General features: G+C 42.2%; 1 protein-coding gene and 1 long non-coding RNA gene across 2 annotated transcripts in view; both read left to right on the top strand.

Annotated features, from left to right (window-relative positions):
• Positions 1–13,247, top strand: part of LOC129017007 (gametogenetin-binding protein 2-like) — a 114,288-nt gene that overhangs the window by 56,901 nt on the left and 44,140 nt on the right. The window lies entirely within an intron of this gene.
• LOC134738642 (uncharacterized) lies at positions 564–13,033 on the top strand. Its single transcript, XR_010124535.1, has 3 exons — positions 564–4,240; positions 10,120–10,172; positions 12,948–13,033. It is a non-coding gene; the product is annotated as an uncharacterized LOC134738642 (long non-coding RNA).

The following is a 13,247-nucleotide window of genomic DNA, read 5'->3' on the forward strand; positions in this document are numbered from 1 at the left end:
TCTTGCAGGGTGTATATTTTGTTGATAAATTGTGTTTGCTTTCTTTTATCTGAAAGTATCTATTTCACCTTTGTTTTTGAAGGGCATCGTGGTTGGATATAGAATTCTGTGTTGACAGTGCTTTATCTTTTAGCAATTTAAGTATTTTCGTTTATTTTCTTTTGGCTTCCATATTTTATGATGAGAAATCTGCCATTTATCCAGTCACTATTCCGTCTGTGTAATGTGACATTTTCTTTTGGTGCTTCAAGAGTTTTCCCTCTATGTTTGCTTTTTAGCAAGGCATTTGACTATTTGAGGTTTGCTGAGATTCTTGAATCTGTGAATTTGTCTTTTTTCAAATTGAAGAAATTTTCAGCCATCATTTCTTCAAAATTTTCTTTCCTGCCTCATATTCTTTCTGTCTTCTTTTTTAGGCCTTTGGTTATGCATGTAAGACCTTTTGGTACTGTCCTGTAGGTCCCTGAAGCCCTGTTTTTTGTTTGTTTGTTTGTTTGTTTAACCTCTATTTTCTCTTTCAGATTAGATTTTTTTGTTTTTTGTTTTTTGTTTTGAGACAGAGTTTCACTCTTGTTGCCCAGGCTGGAGTGCAATGGTGCGATCTCGGCTCACCGCAACCTCCACCTCCTGGGTTCAAGCGATTCTCCTGCCTCAGCCTCCTGAGTAGCTGGGACTACAGGCGTGTGCCACCACACCCGGCTAATTTTGTATTTTTTAGTAGAGAAGGGGTTTCTCCATGTTGGTCAGGCTGGTCTCGAACTCCTGACCTCAGGTGATCCACCCATCTTGGCCTCCCAAAGTGCTGGGATTACAGGTGTGAGCCACTGCGCCTGGCCTCAGATTAGAGTCTATCTATTGATGTAGCTTCGAGTTCACTGACTCTTTTGTCATCTCAGATTTGTTGTTGTGAAGCTTGCCTAGTGAAATTTTCACTTCACATGTTGTATTTTTAGTATTTAAAAAAATCTTTCTTCCTGTTTTGTTTTTTTTTTTTTTTTTAATTTGAGACCGAGTCTTGCTCTTTTGCCCAGGCTGGAGTGCAGTGGTGCGATTATATTACTGCAGCCTCAAACTCCCAGGCACAAGTGATCCTCTTGCCTCAGCTTTCTGAGTATTTGGGACTGCAGACTGGTGCTACTATGCTCGGCTTATAGTTTCTTTCTTTTTTTATTTTTTTTTGTTGCTGAGACATCCTGTTTTATTTATTAGAGGTTTATCTTCAGTGGGCAGATTTGATTAGCATTTAGCGACATTTTTCTCTAAAGCTTCACATTATGGACCGGGCGCGGTGGCTCACGCCTGTAATCCCAGCACTTTGGGAGGCCTAGATGGGCAGATCACGAGGTCAGGAGTTCGAGACTAACCTGACTAACATAGTGAAACCTTGTCTCTACTAAAAATACAAAAATTAGCCAGATGTGGTGGTATGCACCTGTAACCCCAGCTACTCGGGAGGCTGAGGCAGGACAATCGCTTGAACCCGGGAAGTGGAGGTTGCAGTGAGCCAAGATTGCACCACTACACTCCAGCCTAGGTGACAGAGTGAGACTTCATCTCAAAAAACAAAAACAAAGCAAAAAAAACACTTCACATTATAAAAGAAATGGTATAGTTTGGAATAGAGGAAAGAAATCACTTATAATCTTACCATCCTTACCACAGTCCTATTAATATATTTTGTGTAGTTTTTTTTTTTTTTTTTTTTTTTTTTTTTGAGATGGAGTCTTGCACTGTCGCCTGGGCTGGAATGCAATGGCGCCATCTTGGCTCACTGAAATCTCCGCCTCCTGGCTTCACACGATTCTCCTGCCTCAGCCTCCCAAGTAGCTGGGATTACAGGCACACACCACCACGCCTGGCTAATTTTTTTTGTGTTTTTAGCAGAGATGGAGTTTCACTATGTTGGCCAGGCTGTTCTCGAACTCCTGACCTCATGATCTGCCTGTCTCGGCTTCCCAAAGTGCTAGAATTACAGGCATGAGCCACTGTGCCCAACCTATTTTGTGTATTTTCTTTTAATGTTCAGTGAATTTTTTTTTTTTTTTGAGATGGAGTCTTGCTGTGTCGCCCAGGCTGGAGTGCAGTGGTACGGTCTCAGCTCACTGCAACCTCCGCCCCCTGGGTTCATGCCATCCTCCTGCCTCAGCCTCCCGAGTAGCTGGGACTGCAGGCGCCTGCCTCCATGCCCGGCAAATTTTTTGTATTTTTAGTAGAGATGGGATTTCACCGTGTTAGCCAGGATGTTGTCTATCACCTGACCTCGTGATCCACCTGCCTCGGCCTCCCAAAGTGCTGGGATTACAGGCGTCAGCCACCGCGCCCGGCCCAGTGAATTATTTTTTTAACTTGGTTAAAATCTTTGTAAGTAGTGTATTAGTTACCACATTGTTATGCAGTTAGACTTTTTTTTTTTTGAGACAGAGTCTTGCTCTGTTGCCTATGTTGGAGTGCAGTGGCATGATCTCGGCTCACTGCAAGCTCTGCCTCCTGGGTTCACACCATTCTCCTGCCTCAGCCTCCCAAGTAGCTGGGACTACAGGCGCCTGCCACCACGCCCAGCTAATTTTTTGTATTTTTAGTAGAAACGGGGTTTCACCATGTCGGTCAGGATGATCTCGATCTCCTGACCTCCCTATCCGCCCGCCTCAGCCTCCCAAAGTGCTGGGATTACAGGCGTGAGCCACCATGCCCGGACAGACTTTTCTTTTTTTGAGATGAGATCTTACTCTGTCACCCAGGCTGGAGTTCTGTGGTGTGACCTCAGCTCACTGTAGCCTTGACCTCCTGGGCTGATGTGATCCTCCCACCTCAGCCTCCCCAATAGCTGGACTACAGGCTCCCGCCATCTCGTCCAGCTAATTTTTTGTATTTTTAAGTAGAGATGGGGTTTCACCATGTTGTCTAGGCTGGTCTTGAACTCCTAACCTCAAGTGATCCACCTGCCTCGGCCTCCCAAAGTGCTGGGATTACAAGTGAGAGCCATTGCAGCCGGTCAGACTTTTATAAAAGTTTTATGGTTATAAATGGTTATATAAAATATTTTTGTACATATATTTTCATATCTTGAAGTTAAAGTATATAAATGATATAAAAGACACAAAGGTAACTTATAAATGCTATATCTTATATTATTTGCTTTGGCTCTCTAGAAGTGAAGTAATTAAATCAGATGTTTTCTTGATTCTTATTGCTTAATTACTGTCCAAAAGAATAGGATTATAGTGTCATCGAAATTATATAAACATGAATTTTCACTTTTTTTTTTTTTTTTTTTGACAGAGTCTCTCTCTGTCACCCAGGCTGGAGTGCAGTGGCGTGATCTCAGCTCACTGCAACCCCCGCCTCCCAGGTTCAAGTGATTCTCGTGGCTCAGCCTCCTGAGTAGCTGGGATTACAGGTGTCTGCCACCAGGCCTGGCTAAATTTTTTGTTTTTGTTTTTGTTTTTGTTTTTCAGACGGAGTCTTGCTCTGTCACCAGGCTGGAGTGCAGTGGCAGGATCTCAGCTCACTGCAACCTCCGCCTCCCAAATTCAAGTGATTCTTCTGCCTCAGCCTCCCGAGTAGCTGGGACTACAGGCATGTGCCACCACGCCCAGCTAATTTTTGTATTTTTTTTAGAGATGGGGTTTCACCATGTTGGCCAGGATGGTCTTGATCTCTTGACCTTGTGATCCGTCTGCCTTGGCTTCCCAGAGTGTTGGGATTACAGGTATGAGCCACTGTGCCAGCCCTAATTTTTGTGTTTTTAGTAGTGACGGGGTTTCGCCACGTTCTCCAGGCTGGTTTTGAACTTCTGACCTTATGTCATCCGCCTGCCTTGGCCTCCCAGAGTTCTGGAAATACAGGCATGAGCCATCACACCTGGCCTATTTTTTAAAATTAAAACCTTTTTTTAAATTTCTTTTTTTCTTTCTTTTTTTGGTTCTAGCAGCAATGGGATGTTTGTGATTTTGTTCCTTTTATCCCTTCATCATGTAGTTTTTGAGTTATTGTGCCTGGAGTCTGTGCCTGATGTTAGGGGTAGCTACAGCCATGAAATGGGGCTTATAATCTAGCAGAGGAGTTAACTTAATTGCATAAATAGCTAATTGTTATTGTAATATATCCCAAGAAGGAAAGCATAGGTAAATGACCATATGGCACCTAACCTCGTCTGGAGATTCAGAGACATTGTCTTTGATGAAGTGACTTTAAGCAAGGACCTGCGGGATACATAGAAGTTATCCAGCTGCAAAAGAAGGTACAGTGAATGATAATGTTACATTTAGAGCAAAAACAACCTGTTAAAAGCCTTTGAAGTGAGAATGAGCTCTGGAGAATTTATAGAATTGAAAGAAGAAAAAGCCAGCGTTGCCCATAAAGTGAAATGTTGGAAGGAGAGAAGGTTTGAAGATAAGAGACGGTTATATGATATAGGGAAACTATTGAAGTGTTTTTGTTTTGTTTTGTTTTGTTTTGTTTTGTTTTGTTTTTTGTTTTTGAGATGGAGTCTCGCTCTGTCACCAGGCTGGACTGCAGTGGTGCGATCTTGGCTCACCGCAACCTTCGCCTCCCGGGTTCAAGCAGTTCTCCTGCCTCAGTCTCCCAAGTAGCTGGGACTACAGGTGCTCACCACCACACCCACATGATTTTTGTATTTTTAGTACAGATGGGGTTTCACCATGTTGGCCACGATGGTCTCAATCTCTTGACTTCATGATCCGCCCGCCTCAGCCTCCCAAAGTGCTGGGACTACAGGCTTGAGCCACCATGCCCGGCCTATTGAAGTGTTTTCAAGTGGGCAGTGGTATATTTGGATTTGCATTTCTGAAGTTCGTTGTGTTGTGAAAGGTTCATTCTGCAGATTGGTGATAGTTGGTTGAGAGTGAATATTTGGAGACTACAGCCATTTTCCATTAAGTGTGGTTTTTCTTTCCTTGGTTTTAGTTACCCATGGTCAACCCCTCTGAAAATAGGTGAGTAGAGTACAGTGAGGTAGAATCATGTGTTGTGTAATGCAGGAGGGAGGTATGTTCTTAGAAATATCTCATTAGATGATTTTGTCGTTGCACAATCATCTTAGAATGTTCTTAAAGAAAGCTACAGTGTATAGCCTACTACATACCTAGGCTACATGGTATAGCCTATTGCTCCTAGGCTGCACACTTTTACATTTCATTACTGAATCCTGTAAGCAACGTAACATAATGGTAAGTATTTGTATTTTTAAACATAGAAAAGTACAACTAAAATAATGGTATGAAAGATTTAAAAAAAAAATGCACTTGTATAGGGCTTTACCATGAATGAAGCTTGCAGGACTAGAAGTTGTTCTGGGTGAGTCAGTTAGTAAGTGGTGAGTGAATGTGAAAGCCTGGGACATTATTGTACATTACTGATAGCGTTTGGCTGTGTATCCCCACCCAAATCTCATCTGGAATTATAATCCCTATGTGTTGAAGGAGGGAGGTGACTGGATAATGGGGGCAGTTTCCCCCATTCTGTTCTTGTGATAGTGAATGAATTCTCTTGAGATCTGATGGTTTTGAAAGTGGCAGTTTTTTCCTACGTACACATTCTCTTTCTCTTGCTCGCTGCCGTGTAAGACGTGCTTGCTTCCCCTCCCACCGTGATTGACAGTTTCCTGAGGCCCTTCTCCGCCTTGTGGAACCATGAGTCAATTAAACCTCTTTTCTTTATAAATTGCCCAGTCTCGGGTAGTTTTATAGCAGTGAGAGAATGGACTGCTACAACTACCATAGACTTTATAAACATTGTGCACTTAATGTACACTAAATTTATTTTAAAAATTGCTCTGTCATGTTACTACGGCTGTTACATCATTACATCACTAGGCAATAGGAATTTTTCAGTTCCATTTAATCTCATGGGACCACCATTGTATATGTGGTTGTTGTTATGCGGACTGTATTTTGAGAGAGACCACATTCACATAACTTTTTTATAGTAGACTGTTCAAATTTTTTTTTTAATTTTTAAAATTTTTTTGAGTTGGAGTCTCTCTGTGTCGCCCAGGCTGGAGTGCAGTGGCACGATCTTGGCTCACTGCAGCCTCCCGGGTTCAATTGGTTTTTGTGCCTTAGCTTCCTGCTTAGCTGGGACTGCAGGTGTGCGCCACCACATTCAGCTAATTTTTTTGTATTTTTAGTAGAGATGGGGTTTCACTATGTTGGCCAGGCTGGTCTCGAACTCCTGACCTCAGGTGATCCGCCCACCTCAGCCTCCTAAAGTCCCGGGATTACAGGCATGAGCCACTACATCTGACCTGTTGTATTTTATTATTGTTGTTAATCTGTTACTATGCCTAATTTATAAATTAAACTTTTTTATAGGTATGTATGTATAGCAAAAAACAGAATCAAGTGCTCAGTACCATTTGTCATTTCAGACATTCAGTGGGGTTCTTAGAATGTTTCTCCCATGGATACCTGGGGGACTGCTGCATTTAGGAGGTGACTGAAGTGGTCCTGATGAAAGGCGATGCTGGCTTTAAGTGGGGTGATAGTGGAGATGGAGAGAGATAGGCAGCTCTCACTAGTATTTCGGAAGAGGAAGGGCACAATACAGTTATGGATTAAAAGTGAGGTTAGGGAGTAAGGTATGAAGTGGTCAAAGATTATGTATACTAGATGTCTTGCATGAGCAATGTGTCATTGAAAATATCATTACCAACATATGGAAAGAGCAGGAAGAGCAGGTTTTGTCATAAATTGTGGAGCGTTTCAAGTGTCTATGTAGGCTGGGTGTGGTGGCTCATGCCTGTAATCCTAGCACTTTAGGAGGCTGAGGTGGGTGAGTCACTTGAGGCCAGGAGTTTGAGACCAACGTGGGCAACGTGACGAAACCCCATCTCTACTAAAAATCGAAAAAGTTAGATGGAAGTGGTGGCACACACCTGTAATCCCAGCTCCTTGGGAGGCTGAGGCAGGAGAATTGCTTGATCCCCGGTGTTGGAGGTTGCAGTGAGCCGAGATCAAGCCACTGCACTCCAGCCTGGGCAACAGAGCAAGACTCCGTCTCAAAATAAAATAAAATAAAGTGTTTATGTGGCATATAGAGTTTTATACCTGAACCTGAGGACAAATACAAATAGATAAAATTTGGGAGTCACTGTTATATTTTTATAATTTAGTTGGTAATGGAAATTTGGACAGTGAATAAGACTGCCTAGTGTTTCACGTGAAATAAGATGACATCTTAGCCAGGCGCGGTGGCTCACGCCTGTAATCCCAGCACTTTGGGAGCCCGAGGCAGGTGGATCACGAGGTCAGGAGATCGAGACCATCCTGGCTAACACAGTGAAACCCCGTCTCCACTAAAAACACGACAAATTAGCCGGGTATGGTGGCGGGTGCCTGTAGTCCCAGCTACTCGGGAGGCTGAGGCAGGAGAATGGCCTGAACCCGGGAGGCGGAGCTTGCAGTGAGCCGAGATGGCGCCACTTCACTCCAGCCTGGGCGACAGAGTGAGACTCCGTCTCAAAAAAAAAAAAAAAAAGATGACATCTTAGGCCAGAGCCCTGAGGAAATTCACCATTTAAAGGTTTGATAGGGTGATCAGAAAGGTGCTGCCAAAGAGGTAATAGGAAAATTAGGAGAGTGAAATACTGAAAGGCAAGAAATATAGTGGTATTAGTCTGTTTTGTGTTGCTATAAAGGCATACCTGAAACTGGGTAGATTATTAATATAAAGAAAAGAGGTTCATTTGGTTCACAGTTCTGTAGGCTGTACAAGCATACCACCACCATCTTTGGGCTGAGGAAGCTTTTACTCATGGGGGAGTGGGCATAGGGACCAGGAATGTCACATGGTGAGAGAAGGGAGCTAGATGGCAGGCTGTTTTTACCAGTCAGATCTCACGTGAACTAACAACAGCAAGAAATTCACTCATTACCACAAGGAAAACACCAAGACATTCATGAGGGTTCTGCCCCCATTACCCAAACACCTTTTGCTAGGCTCCACCTTCAACATTGGGATTATATTTTTACACGAGATTTGGAGGCACAAATATCCAAACTTTGTCAATAGGCTCCGTAATTGTTTTTTGTTTTTGTTTTTTTTTTTGAGACGGAGTCTCGCTCTTGTTGCCCAGGCTGGAGTGCAGTGGCGTGATCTAGACTCAGTGCAACCTCTGCCTTCCGGTTTCAAGGGATTCTCCTGCCTCAGCCTCCCAAGTAGGTGGGACTACAGGCACGCGCCACCACGCCCAGCTAATTTTTTGTATTTTTAATAGAGATGGGGTTTCACCATGTTGGCCAGGATGGGCTCGATCTCTTGACCTTGTGATCCACCCGCCTCGGCTTCCCAAAGTGCTGGGATTACAGGCATGAGCCACCGCACCCAGCAAATAGGCTCTATTTTTTTAAAAAATTATTTTTTGTAGAGATGAGGTCTCACTTTGTTGCTTAGGCTGGTGTCGAACTCCTGACCTCAAGTGGTCCTTCCATTTTGGTCTCCCAAAGTGCTGCGATTATATGTGTGAGGCACTGCACCCAGCCTCAGTAGGCTTTTATGGCTTATGCCTTCTGTACTTTTGAAACTATTTCAACTTAATTTTCTACTCTAATTTTTTGTTGTAATTTATATATGTATGTAAGTGTATATATATTTATATGTAGGGTGAGTATATATAGTGTGTGTATATATAGTATGTGTGTGTGTGTGTGTGTATGTGTGTGTGTGTGTATATGTATATACACACACACACACATACACACACACACACACACACACACATTTGTTTTTGTTTTTTCGAGATAGGGTCCACTCTGTCACCTAGGCTGGAGTACAATGGTGCAATCATGGCTCACTGCAGCCTTGACCTTCTGGGCTCAATTGATCTGCCCACCTCAGCCTGCTGAGTAGCTGGGACTACAGGTGTGCCACAACCACACCCAACTAATTTTTTTTTTTTTTTTTTTGTAGAAGTGGGATTTTGCCATGTTGCCCAGGCTAGTCTCGAACCCCTGGGCTCAAGCAATCTGCCTACCTCAGCCTCCCAAAGTGCCGGGAATACAGGTGTGATCCACTGTGCCCGGCCTATATTACTATATCGTATGCTGCAAAACCTCTTTTGGAAACAAAGTGGGATATAAATAATACTCAAGTGCGACTTTCAGGAACATATTCTTCATAGTAAGACAATGCCATTGAAACTTACTGTGTTTCATAAGAGATGGTAGTACTGGCTCTACATTTATTTTTGCTTTTGAATTCTGAGGATGGGAGGGAGAGGAATCCACAATAAATTTTGAGTACCATTGTGTTTGAATAATAATAGCTGATTAGCCTAATTCCTTTCAGAAGGGAAATCAGCATGCATGAGATCATTTCTTGCCACTTAAATTCAAATTGTAAATTCTTGAGTTTGGCTCTTTAAGAGAAACCAGACCTACTTGACTGCAGTCATCCTAGCCGACCATAAGACAGGAAGTAAACAGGTAACAGGCAGATGTTAAAAGCCTTGCCCCATTCCTGTGTTGAGAGGACTTTTTTGTTTTTTCTCCTGCTCCCCAGGTAAATAATCCCAGCATCTTTGTGTTTTTATTAATGTAGGATTTAAAAAATTGTGGCAGGATTTTTTTTGTTTTGTTTTGCTTCTTTTAGATGGAATTTCGCTCTTGTTGTCCAGACTGGAGTGCAATGGCGCGATCTTGGCTCACCGCAGCCTCCGCCTCCCGGGTTCAAGCAATTCTTCTGCCTCAGCCTCCCCAGTAGCTAGGATTACAGGCATGCGCCGCCACGCCTGGCTAATTTTTTATTTTTAGTAGAGTCAGGGTTTCTCCATGTTGGTCAGGCTGGTCTCAAACTCCCAACTTCAGGTAATCCGCCCACCTTGGCCTCCCAAAGTTCTGGGATTACAGGCATGAGCCACTGCGCCTGGCCTGTGGCAGGAGTTTAAAAGTTAAAATGTACTTTAAAAAAATTACTTGTTCTCTGAAGATCACATGTCGTCGAGAACAGCTGTTTGTGAAGAATGTTCCTAAATACTCTTGGGGGGCAACTAGTACAAATGCTGCTCTCACATTTTCAGTAGTTTTGAAGTTGCAGGGAAGATATTACATTTTTGATAATCTGAAATATTTCGTCATTACGTTTCTTTTTTTTTTTATAAAGATGTGAACTTTGTCCCCATAAGGATGGAGCTTTAAAAAGAACAGATAATGGGGGTAAGTGCAGAGATTTCTTGAGAACATTTTTATTGAAAACTGGGGCGGTGGAGTATTTTCAGATATCTGGTAGTTTATTTTATTTCATCAAATTAAACAGCATTTTCTACTCATTTTTAACAGTAGTGGCTATAATTTATGAATCCTTATTGTATTGACCCACAATTTTTCTGCTGTGTGGACGAACTTAAGCATTGGCTATTTTATGCAGAATGATTAAATAAATACATACTTCTAATTAAAATTCTTATTTTTTTGGCTGGGCGAGGCAGCTCACACCTGTAATCCCAGCACTTTGGGAGGCAGAGGGAGGTGGATCACCTGAGGTCAGGAGTTCGAGACCAGCCTGGCCAACATAGTGAAACCTGGTTTCCACTAAAAATAGAAAAATTAGCCAAGCGTGGTGCTGAATGCTTATAATCTCAGCACTTTGGAAGGCCGAGGCAGTAGGATCATTTGAGGTCAGGAGTTCAACACCAGCTTGGCCAACATCTTGAAACCCCATCTCTACTAAAAATATAAAAATTAGCTGGGCATGGTGGTGCATACCTGTAATCCCCACAGCTTGGGAGGCTGAGGCAGGAGAATCACTTGAGCCCGGAAGGTGGAGGTTACAGTAAGGGGAGACTGCACCACTGCACTCCAGCCTGGGCGAATGAGCAAAGCTTCAAAAGAAAGAAAATTGAAGAAAAAAGAAAAGCAAAGTCTCAAGAAAAAAAGAAGATAAATTGGTGAAATCAATTAAGATGCAGAAGAGTATATAGTATTAACCCATTTGTATAAAGATGGAGGGAGTAAATAAGTCTTTGTCTATTCACATTTGAATATGCAAAAGAAACCTAGAAAGATATGCAAGAGACTAATAATTACATGGTAGCAGGAAAGCTGTTGAGAAACTGGGCAGACGGGGAAGAGGAGTAACAGGAAGGGTTTTCAATATATTTTTAAATTTTGTACAAATCTGACTGTATAACATAGTCTGAAGATTAAACTGTAAAATATATATAGCTAGCCAAAATCATTGTATTTTTCCCATTTATTTATTCACAACATTACTCTAGTCTATGCCAAAACTACTTTAGAGGTGGCTACCCAAAATGGAGAAGAGTATAGCAATAATAGCTAAACCTCTACTTCTTTTAGCTGCCTCATCTTATATGCCATGGCTTAATAAAACTCACGTCTACACATTTCAGAATAGTACTGAGCTACATGTAGAAAAATATGATTTCTCTCACAAAGATAACTAAAAGTGGAGAAGACAATGAGTAATACACAAGGGTCCATAGGAAAGCATACCAAAATGTGATACAGAAGTCAGCATTTCTTTTTTTTTTTTTTTTTGGGGGGGGGACAGGGTCCCACTCTCACCTGTCCCAGGGACTGAAGTACAGTGGTGTGACCATGGCTCACTGCAGCCTCGACCTCCCAGGCTCTTGGGAGTCCCAGCTACTTGGGAGTCTGAGGCAGGAGAATCACTTGAACTCGGGGGGCGGAGGTTGCAGTGAGCTGAGATTGCACCTTTTCCCATTAGCCTGCATGACAGAAGGAGACTGTCTCAAAAAAAAAAAAAGAAAGTGTATTTTGTTAAATGGATATAGTTTCTTGTGTTAGGAATTTTTTTTTGAAAACTGAGCCACATTTTGTTGTTGTTGTTGTAAGACCTAAAATCTGTTGATTTAGATTCTTTCTTTCTGTTTTGTATATCTCTAGACCGATGATGTTTCTAGTGAATGTTAATTTCATTTAACTCTGAGGATCTTTGTTGCTTGAATATAAAGAAATGTTGACTTTTAGGCTGGGTGTGCTGCCCGACACCTGTAATCCCAGCTCTTTGAGAGGCCAAGGTAGGAGGCTCACTGGAGCATAGGAGTCTGAGACCAGCCTGGGCAACATAGGGGGACCTTGGTCTCTGCAAAAGTAAATATAAAAAATAAAAATAAAAAGACTTAGTTACACATGGTGGCACGTGCCTGTAGTTCCAGCTACTTGGGAAGCTGAGCCAGGAGGATGGCTTGAGCCTGGGAGGTCGAGGCTGCAGTGAGCCATGGTCACACCACTGTACTTCAGTCCCTGGGATGGGTGAGAGTGACACCCTGTCTCAAAAAAAAAAGAAATGCTGACTTCTGTATCACATTTTGGTATGCTTTCCTATGGACCCTTGTGTATTACTCATTTTCTTCTCCACTTTTAGTTATCTTTGTGGGAGAAATGATATTTTTCTACATGTAGCTCAGTACTATTCTGAAATGTGTAGACGTGAGTTTTATTAAGCCATGGCATATAAGATGAGGCAGCTAAAAGAAGTAGAGGTTTAGCTATTATTACTATACTCTTCTCCATTTTGGGTAGCCACCTCTAAAGTAGTTTTGGCATAGACTAGAGTAATGTTGTGAATAAATAAATGGGAAAAATACAATAATTTTGGCTAGCTATATATATTTTACAGTTTAATCTTCAGACTATGTTATACAGTCAGATTGTACAAAATTTAAAAATATATTGAAAACCCTTCCTGTTACTCCTCTTCCCCGTCTGCCCAGTTTCTCAACAGCTTTCCTGCTACCATGTAATTATTAGTCTCTTGCATATCTTTCTAGGTTTCTTTTGCATATTCAAATGTGAATAGACAAAGACTTATTTACTCCCTCCATCTTTATACAAATGGGTTAATACTATATACTCTTCTGCATCTTAATTGATTTCACCGAACAATTTATCTTCTTTTTTTCTTTTTTTTTTTTTTTTGAGACTTTGCTTTTCTTTTTTCTTCAGTTTTCTTTTTTTTGAAGCTTCGCTCATTCGCCCAGGCTGGAGTGCAGTGGTGCAGTCTCCCCTTACTGTAACCTCCACCTTCCGGGCTCAAGTGATTCTCCTGCCTCAGCCTCCCAAGCTGCTGGGATTACAGGTATGCGCCACCATGTCCAGCTAATTTTTATATTTTTAGTAGAGATGGGGTTTCATGATGTTGGCCAAGCTGGTGTTGAACTCCTGACCTCAAATGATCCTACTGCCTCGGCCTTCCAAAGTGCCGAGATTATAGGCGTGAGCCACCATACCCGGCATGAACAATTT

The sequence above is a fragment of the Pongo pygmaeus genome, chromosome 19 (assembly GCF_028885625.2).
Source record: "Pongo pygmaeus isolate AG05252 chromosome 19, NHGRI_mPonPyg2-v2.0_pri, whole genome shotgun sequence".
Classification (NCBI taxonomy): domain Eukaryota; kingdom Metazoa; phylum Chordata; class Mammalia; order Primates; family Hominidae; genus Pongo; species Pongo pygmaeus.